This window comes from Oncorhynchus kisutch, linkage group LG13, assembly GCF_002021735.2.
Source record: "Oncorhynchus kisutch isolate 150728-3 linkage group LG13, Okis_V2, whole genome shotgun sequence".
Classification (NCBI taxonomy): Eukaryota; Metazoa; Chordata; class Actinopteri; order Salmoniformes; family Salmonidae; genus Oncorhynchus; species Oncorhynchus kisutch.
The window spans coordinates 14,604,505-14,612,555 of record NC_034186.2 but is presented as its reverse complement, the minus strand read 5'-3'; positions in this window follow the sequence as shown (position 1 = coordinate 14,612,555).

Genomic DNA, 8,051 nt, shown 5'->3' with positions numbered 1-8,051 from the left:
AAATAACGTGAAAAATAACTGAATTCTATACTATTTTTGACCGCTGTCATATGCACACTTACATTTGAAGTCGGAAGTTTACATACACCTTCGCCCAATATATTTAAACTCAGTTTTTCACAATTCCCGACATTTAATCCTAGTAAACATTCCCTGACTTAGGTCAAATAGGATCACCACTTTATTTTAAGAATGTGAAATAGTGGAGAGAAGGATTAATTTCAGCTTTTATTTCTTTCGTCACATTCTCAGTTTACATACACTCAATTAGTATTTGGTAGCATTGCCTTTAAATTGTTTAACTTGGGTCAACCATTTCGGGTAGCCTTCCACAAGCTTCCCACAATAAGTTGGGTGAATTTTGGCCCATTCCTCTGGACAGAGCTAGTGTAACTGAGTCAGGTTCGTAGGCCTCCTTGCTTGCACACACTTTTTCAGTTCTGCACACAAATTTTCCACTGAATTGAGGTCAGGGCTTTGTGAAGGCCACTTCAATACCTTGACGTTGTTGTCCTTAAGCCATTTTGCCACAACTTCGAAAGTATGCTTGGGGTCATTGTCCATTTGGAAGACCCATTTGCGACCAAGCTTTAACTTCCTGACTGATGTCTTGAGATGTTGCATCAATATATCCACATAATTTTCCTCCCACATGATGTCATCTATTTTGTGAAGTGCACCAGTCCCTCCTGCAGCAAAGCACCCCCACAATATGATGCAGCCATCCCCGTGCTTCACAGTTGGGATGGTGTTCTTCGGCTTGCAAGCCTCCCCCTTTTTCCTCTAAACATAACGTTGGTCATTATTGCCAAACAGTTCTATTTTTGTTTCATCAAAAAAGTACGATCTTTGTCCCCATGTGCAGTTGCAAACCTTTTTTATGGTGGTTTTGGAACAGTGGCCTCTTCCTTGCTGAGCGGCCTTTCAGGTTATGTTGATATAGGACTCATTTTACTGTGGATATAGATACTTTGGTACCTGTTTCCTCCAGCATCTTCACAAGGTCATTTGCTGATGTTCTGGGATTGATTTTCACTTTTCGCACCAAAGTACGTTAATCTCTATGAGACAGAACGCATCTCCTTCCTGAGCGGTATGACGGCTGCGTGGTCCCATGGTGTTTATACTTGCGTTCTATTGTTTGTACAGATTAATGTGGTACCTACAGGCCTTTGGAAATTGCTCCCAAGGATGAACCAGTCTTGTGGAGGTCCACCATTTTTCTTTTGATTTTCCCATGATGTCAAGCAAAGAGGCACCGAGTTTGAAGGTAGGCCTTGAAATACATCCACAAGTACACCTCCAATTGACTCAAATCATGTCAATTAGCCTATCAGAAGCTTCTAAAGCCATGACATCATTTTCTGGAATTCTCCAAGCTGTTCAAAGGCACAGTCAACTTAATGTATGTGAACTTCTGACCCACTGGAATTGTGATACAGTGAATTATAAGTGAAATAATCTGTCTGTAAACAATTGTTGGAAAAATGACTTGTGTCCTAACCGACTTGCCAAAACTATAGTTTGTTAACAAGAAATTTGTGGAGTGCTTGAAAAATGAGTTTTAATGAGTTATAATGACTGTATATTCATTATAATGCCATTGTCACGGATCCCTCTGGAACTGTGTCATTACACACACCTATTCCCATCGATTAGTAATTGTATAAGTGTGCCCTTTGTTCCCCGTTGTCCGGTCGATTATTGTTCCCATGTCCATTGGTCGTGTGAGTACCTGTGCTGTGCTGTGTTGTTTTGGCTTTCGTGCTGCTTGTAGCAGATGATTACGGGTCTCGTTACCATGTGGAATCATTGTGTGTGGGTATGTGGGTATGTTACGGGTCTCAGTGTATTTACTCAAGGTACTGCTCGCTCTTTTGATTGGGTTTCAACCCTGAGTTTTGTATACGTGTTTTTTTGGTCTTCGTTCTCGTACATTTACATGGCTCGCTGTAAATTGGGTCAATAAAAAACCCTATTACGCAGTCTCCAGGTCCATTTACACCAACTTGCCAGGATAATCAACCATTAAGGGAGACAGCGGAAATTGCCTGTCCGATGACGCTGCAACTGGTCCGTCGGGCGGCGCCGCCGCAACTTCAGCAGCTTCAACTGGCCAATCTGACGCTGCCACAACCGGTCCGTCCGATGCCACTGAAACTGGTTCGCCCAACGCTGCCGGAACTTCGGTAGCGGCAACTGGCCTGTCCGACGAAGAAGCAACTTCGGCAGCTGCATCAGGTCTTGATCGACCCGCACTGCGTTCCTGTGATCGTCCTCGGGGCCGGTGTCGTTGCGCTGCTTCTGCAGCGCGTTAGGGGGCGGGGTACTGTCACGGATCCCTGTCATTACGCACACCTGGTCCCCATTTCCCAGATTGTAATTGTATAAATGTGCCCTTTGTTTCACCATTGAGCGGGCGATTATTGTTCCCATTGCCGTTGGTCGTGTGAGTACCTGTGCTGTGTTTTGGCTTTCGTGCAGCTTGTGTTGCGCAGATGATTACCGGTCTCGTCCCGTGTAGAATCATTTTGTGTGTGTATGTTACGGGTCTCGCCCCGTGTAGAATCATTTTGTGCGTGTATGTTACGGGTCTCGCCCCGTGTAGAATCATTTTGTGCATGTATGTTACGGGTCTCGCCCCGTCTAGAATAATTTTGTGCGTGTATGTTACGGGTCTCGCCCCGTGTAGAATCATTTTGTGCGTGTATGTTACGGGTCTCGCCCCGTGTAGAATCATTTTGTGCGTGTATGTTACGGGTCTCGCCCCGTGTAGAATCATTTTGTGAGTGTATGTTACGGGTCTCGCCCCGTGTAGAATAATTTTGTGCATGTATGTTACGGGTCTCGCCCCGCGTAGAATCATTTTGTGCGTGTATGTTACGGGTCTCGCCCCGTGTATAATCATTTTGTGCGTGTATGTTACGGGTCTCGCCCCGCGTAGAATCATTTTGTGCGTGTATGTTACGGGTCTCGCCCCGCGTAGAATCATTTTGTGCGTGTATGTTACGGGTCTCGCCCCGTGTATAATCATTTTGTGCGTGTATGTTACGGGTCTCGCCCCGTGTAGAATCATTTTGTGCGTGTATGTTACGGGTCTCGCTCCGGTGTATTTGTTTTACGTACTCCTCTCTAACCTGGCTAGCACTCTATGCAGCGTTTTTTAGCTAGCCTGGTCTCGAAATCCACGTAAGACTGGGTCACGGAGGTGGGACCCGAACTCTTCTGGGAAGAGAAGCAGACACAGGCGGCGGGGGATACACACAGAACCTAGTCACTCTGCTCGTCCTTCTGCAGCTTGCCTGCCAATGCATGCTTGTCCCAGCCCACGTTTTGACAACTGAATGGGAACTTGCCTGCCCGCCCATTTGATCAATGCCAAATACATTTGATTGACAACTAGGAGTGGGTTTGTAAATTGCCTCCAGTGTGTCAGAGTGTGCTCTGGGTCGTTTGTAAATTCAGAGCGTTGTCAGATTGTCTGTTTGTAAATTCAGAGCATTTCGCTCTCCGAGCGTTCAGGGCGCAGACTGCACGATTTATCACTGGATGCTCTAGCCAGAGGAGTATGGTTGAGCCGAGCGTTCCTCCCACAGAGCTGGTTAGGCTGTTTACATGTTTTCTGCCTAACTTACTGACATCATTCATATTCAACAGGTGTTGCGTGTTCGCAAATTCATCAGTTATTCTGCGCACTGGCACACTCAGATGAGAGTGCTTTGAAATCGGATTAGATACCCAGAGTGAATTTACGAACGTAAGAGGTATGCTAACTGAATAACAGTCGTTCAAGTTCAGCATAGCTAGCTAGCTGGCTAGCAAAACAACCAGACACTACTGAACACAAAGCTTTTACTATCTCATCTTGGAATATATAAGGTCTGAAGTCATTTACCTTTGGCCTAAAGAGCAGCAATCCAAAGAAATTGCAAATACAGACATTGTTATCCTACAAGAAACATGGTATAGAGGAGACGGACCCACTGGTTGCCCTCTAGGTTACAGAGAGATGGTAGTCCCATCCACCAATCTACCAGGTGTGATACAGGGAAGAGACTCAGGAGGAATGATAATTTGGTATAGAGCAGACCTAACCCACTCTATTAAATTAATCAAATCAGGAGCATTTTACATCTGGCTAGAAAAAATAAGGAAATTATCCCAACAGAGAACATTGTCCCCATTTGGGCCTCCTATATCCCCCCAATATAATCCCCAAATGTTAACGATGACAGCTTCTCCAGCCTAGAGGGGGACATCAACCATTTACAGGTCCAGGGACATGTACTAGTCTGTGGTGATCTAAATGCCAGAACTGGACAAGAACCTGACACTCTCAACACACATGAGGACAAACACCTACCTGGTGGTGAGATCATCTAAATTCCAAGCAGTCAGACATATTTGTCTTTGTCCTGTCGTGTCCCTTGTATATATCTTCTTAAATATTTTTCTTTGCATATCTTTTACAAATATTTTCCTAAACCTAAATTCTAAATACTCTCCTGCAACCCGCCTCACCCAATGTGGCGTGGATCTGTTTTTACTAAAGTATTTCTACTTACTTCGGATCTGGAATCCTTCAACTGTAGTTAGTCAGCTAACTAGCTACCAGCTATCAGTGAGCAAACCACTGCTAGAGGTCATCAGCCAACCTTTAGCTCGGAAAGCTCTCGCCAGTTCGAACAACGTGACTCAAACCAGAGCAGAACGGACCTATTTTTCTCTCCATATCCCCGGATTCCTACAGCAAACTCTGAACCTTTTCATCTGGATCTTCGCAACTAGCTAACCGCAATCCCAGATGACGACTCCTGGCTAGCGTTTCCCTCCCGGAGCAAGCACCAATTAGCCTGAAGCTAGCCCGGCTAGGGCTCCTGAGCTACCACAGAAGCCCACTCCTGGGCTACAATATCCGGACCCCTTCTACTGCCGGTACCGGGCACGGAACCAGATCCTCTACGACTGGAATACCGATATAATCTGCCCGAGGATTCCAACAGGCCCCTCAGGCGCGACGTACGCTGGAGGCCCATTCTGCTAACTGCGGCCTGCTAGCTATCTAGATCTACTTAGAACCCTACTAATCCACGACTGGTCTATCGATGTCACCGCACGATGAGGCAAAAACAGAAACCTCCATCGCGATGTCCCCCAAAGGCCCGTCTGCTAACTTGCTAGCCCCGGTCTGCTAACTGCTAGCTTGCTAGCCCCGGTCTGCAAACTGCTAGCTTGCTACCCCTGGTCTGCTAACTGCTAGCTTGTTAGCCCCGGCCTACTAACTGCTAGCTTGTTAGCCTCGGCCTGCTAACTGTCTGAATCTCCGTTTTCCCAGCCAGCCCAACCACTCACTGGACCCATATGATCACATGCCTCTCCCTAATATCAATATGCCTCGTCCGTTACTGTCCTGGTTAGGTATTACTGTCTTATTTCACGGTAGAGCCTCTAGCCCTGCTCAATATGCCTTAACCAACCATGTTGTTCCACCTCCTACATATGCGATGACATCACCTGGTTTAAACGTCTCTAGAGACAATATTCTCTCTCATCATTACTCAATGCCTAGGTTTACCTCCAATGTACTAAAATCCTACCTGTCCTTTGTCTGTACACTATGCCTTTGAATCTATGCTATCATGCCCAGAAATCTGCTCCTTTTACTCTCTGTTCCGAACGTGCTAGACGGCCAGTTCGTATAGCCTTTAGCCGTACCCTTAACCTGCTTCTTCTCTGGTCCTCTGGTGATGTAGAGGTTAATCCAGGTCCTGCAATGCCTAGCTTCACTCCCACTCCCCAGGTGCTCTCATTTGTTGACTTCTGTAACCGTAAAAGCCTTGGTTTCATGCATGTTAACATTAGAAGCCTACTCCCTAAGTTTGTTTTACTCGATGCTTTAGCACACTCTGCCATCCCGGACAGACAACCAAAAACCCTGAAATCTCCATCCTTAACTATAACATTTTCCGCCAAGATAGAAATGCCAAAGGGGGCGGTGTTGCAATCTACTGCAAAGATAGCCTGCAGAGTTCTGTCTTACTATCCAGGTCTGTACCCAAGCTTCTAAATGCACCTTTCCAGAAACAATTCTCTCACCGTTGCCGCTTGCTATAGACCACCCTCTGCCCCCAGCTGTGCCCTCAACACCATATGGGAATTGATTGCCCCCCATCTATCTTCTGAGCTCGTGCTATTAGGTGACCTAAACTGGGACATGCTTAACGTATCGTATAATCTAAACTTGATGCCCTCAATCTCACACAAATGATCAATAAACCTACCAGGTGCAACCCCAAATCCGTAAACATGGGCACACTCATAGATATCATCCTAACTAACTCACCCTCCAAATACACCTCTGCTGTTTTCAATCAAGATCTCAGAGATCAACGCCTCATTGCCTGCATGCATAATGGGTCTGCGATCAAACGACCACCCCTCATCACTGTAAAATGCTCCCTAAAACACTTCTGCAAGCAGGCCTTTCTAATCGACCTGGCCGGGGTATCCTGGAATGACATTGACCTCATCCCGTCAGTAGAGGATGCCTGGTTATTCTTTAAAAGGGCCTTCCTCACCATCTTCAATAAGTATGCACCATAAAAAAAATGTTTTAACCAGGAATAGAAATAGTCCTTGGTTCACTCAAGACCTGTCTGCCCTTGACCAGCAGAAAAACATCCTGTGGCATTCTGCATTAGCATCGAATAGCCCCCGTGATATGAAACTTTTCAGGGAAGTTAGGAACAAATATACACAGACAGTTAGGCAAGCTAAGGCTAGCTTTTTCAAACAGAAATTGGCCACCTGTAGTACTAACTCAAAATAGTTCTGGAACACTGTAATAACCATGGAGAATAAGAGCATCTCCTCCAAGCTGCCCACTGCTCTGAAGATAGGAAACACTGTTACCGCCACTATAATTGAGAATTTCAGTAAGCATTTCTCTACGGCGTGGCATGCTTTCCACCTGGCTACCCCTACCTCAGTCAACTGCACGGCATCCTCCACAGCAACCCGCCCAAGCCCCCACCATTTCTCCTTCACCAAAATCCAGACAGCTGATGTTCTGAAAGAGCTGCAAAATCTGGACCCCTACAAATCAGCCAGGCTAGACAATCTGGACCCTCTCTTTCTAAAATTATCTGCAACCCCTATTACTAGCCTGTTCAACCTCTCTTTCGTATCGTCTGAGACTCCCAAAGATGGGAAAGCTGCCGCGGTCATCCCCCTCTTCAAAGGGGGTGACACTCTAGACCCAAACTGCTACCGACCAAAATCTATCCTACCCTGCCTTTCTCAGGTCTTCGAAAGCCAAGTTAACAAACATATTACAGACCATTTCGAATCCCACCATACCTTCTCCACTATGCAATCTGGTTTCAGAGCTGGTCATGAGTGCACTGGTCACTGGTCATGAGTGCACCCCAGCCACGCTCAAGGTCCTAAACGATATCATAATCGCCATCAATAAGAGACATTACTGTGCAGCCGTATTCATCGACCTGGCCAAGGCTTTCGACTATGTCAATCACCACATTCTTATTGGCAGACTCGACAGCCTTGGTTTCTCAAATGATTGGATCGCCTGGTAGAGCCAATCATCTCTTCTCTTCATCTACTTCTCTGATAGAGCTCAGTGTGTCAAATCGGAGGGCCTGTTGTTGTCCGGTTCAAATCTTGGGCCGATTCTCTTCTCTGTATACATCAATGATGTCGCTCTTGCTGCTGGTGATTCCCTGATCCACCTCTACGCAGACGCCACCATTCTGTATTCTTCTGGCTCCTCTTTGGACACTGTGTTAACTAACCTCCAGACGAGCTTCAATGCCATACAACTATCCTTCCATGGCCTCCAACTGCTCTTAAATGCAAGTAAAACTAAATGCATGCTATTCAATCGATCACTGACCGCACCTGCCCGCCCGTCCAGCATCACTGCTCTGGACGGCTCTGACTTAGAATATGTGGACAACTACAAATACCTAGGTGTCTGGTTAGACTGTAAACTCTCCTTCCAGACTCACATTAAGCATCTCCAACCCAAAATT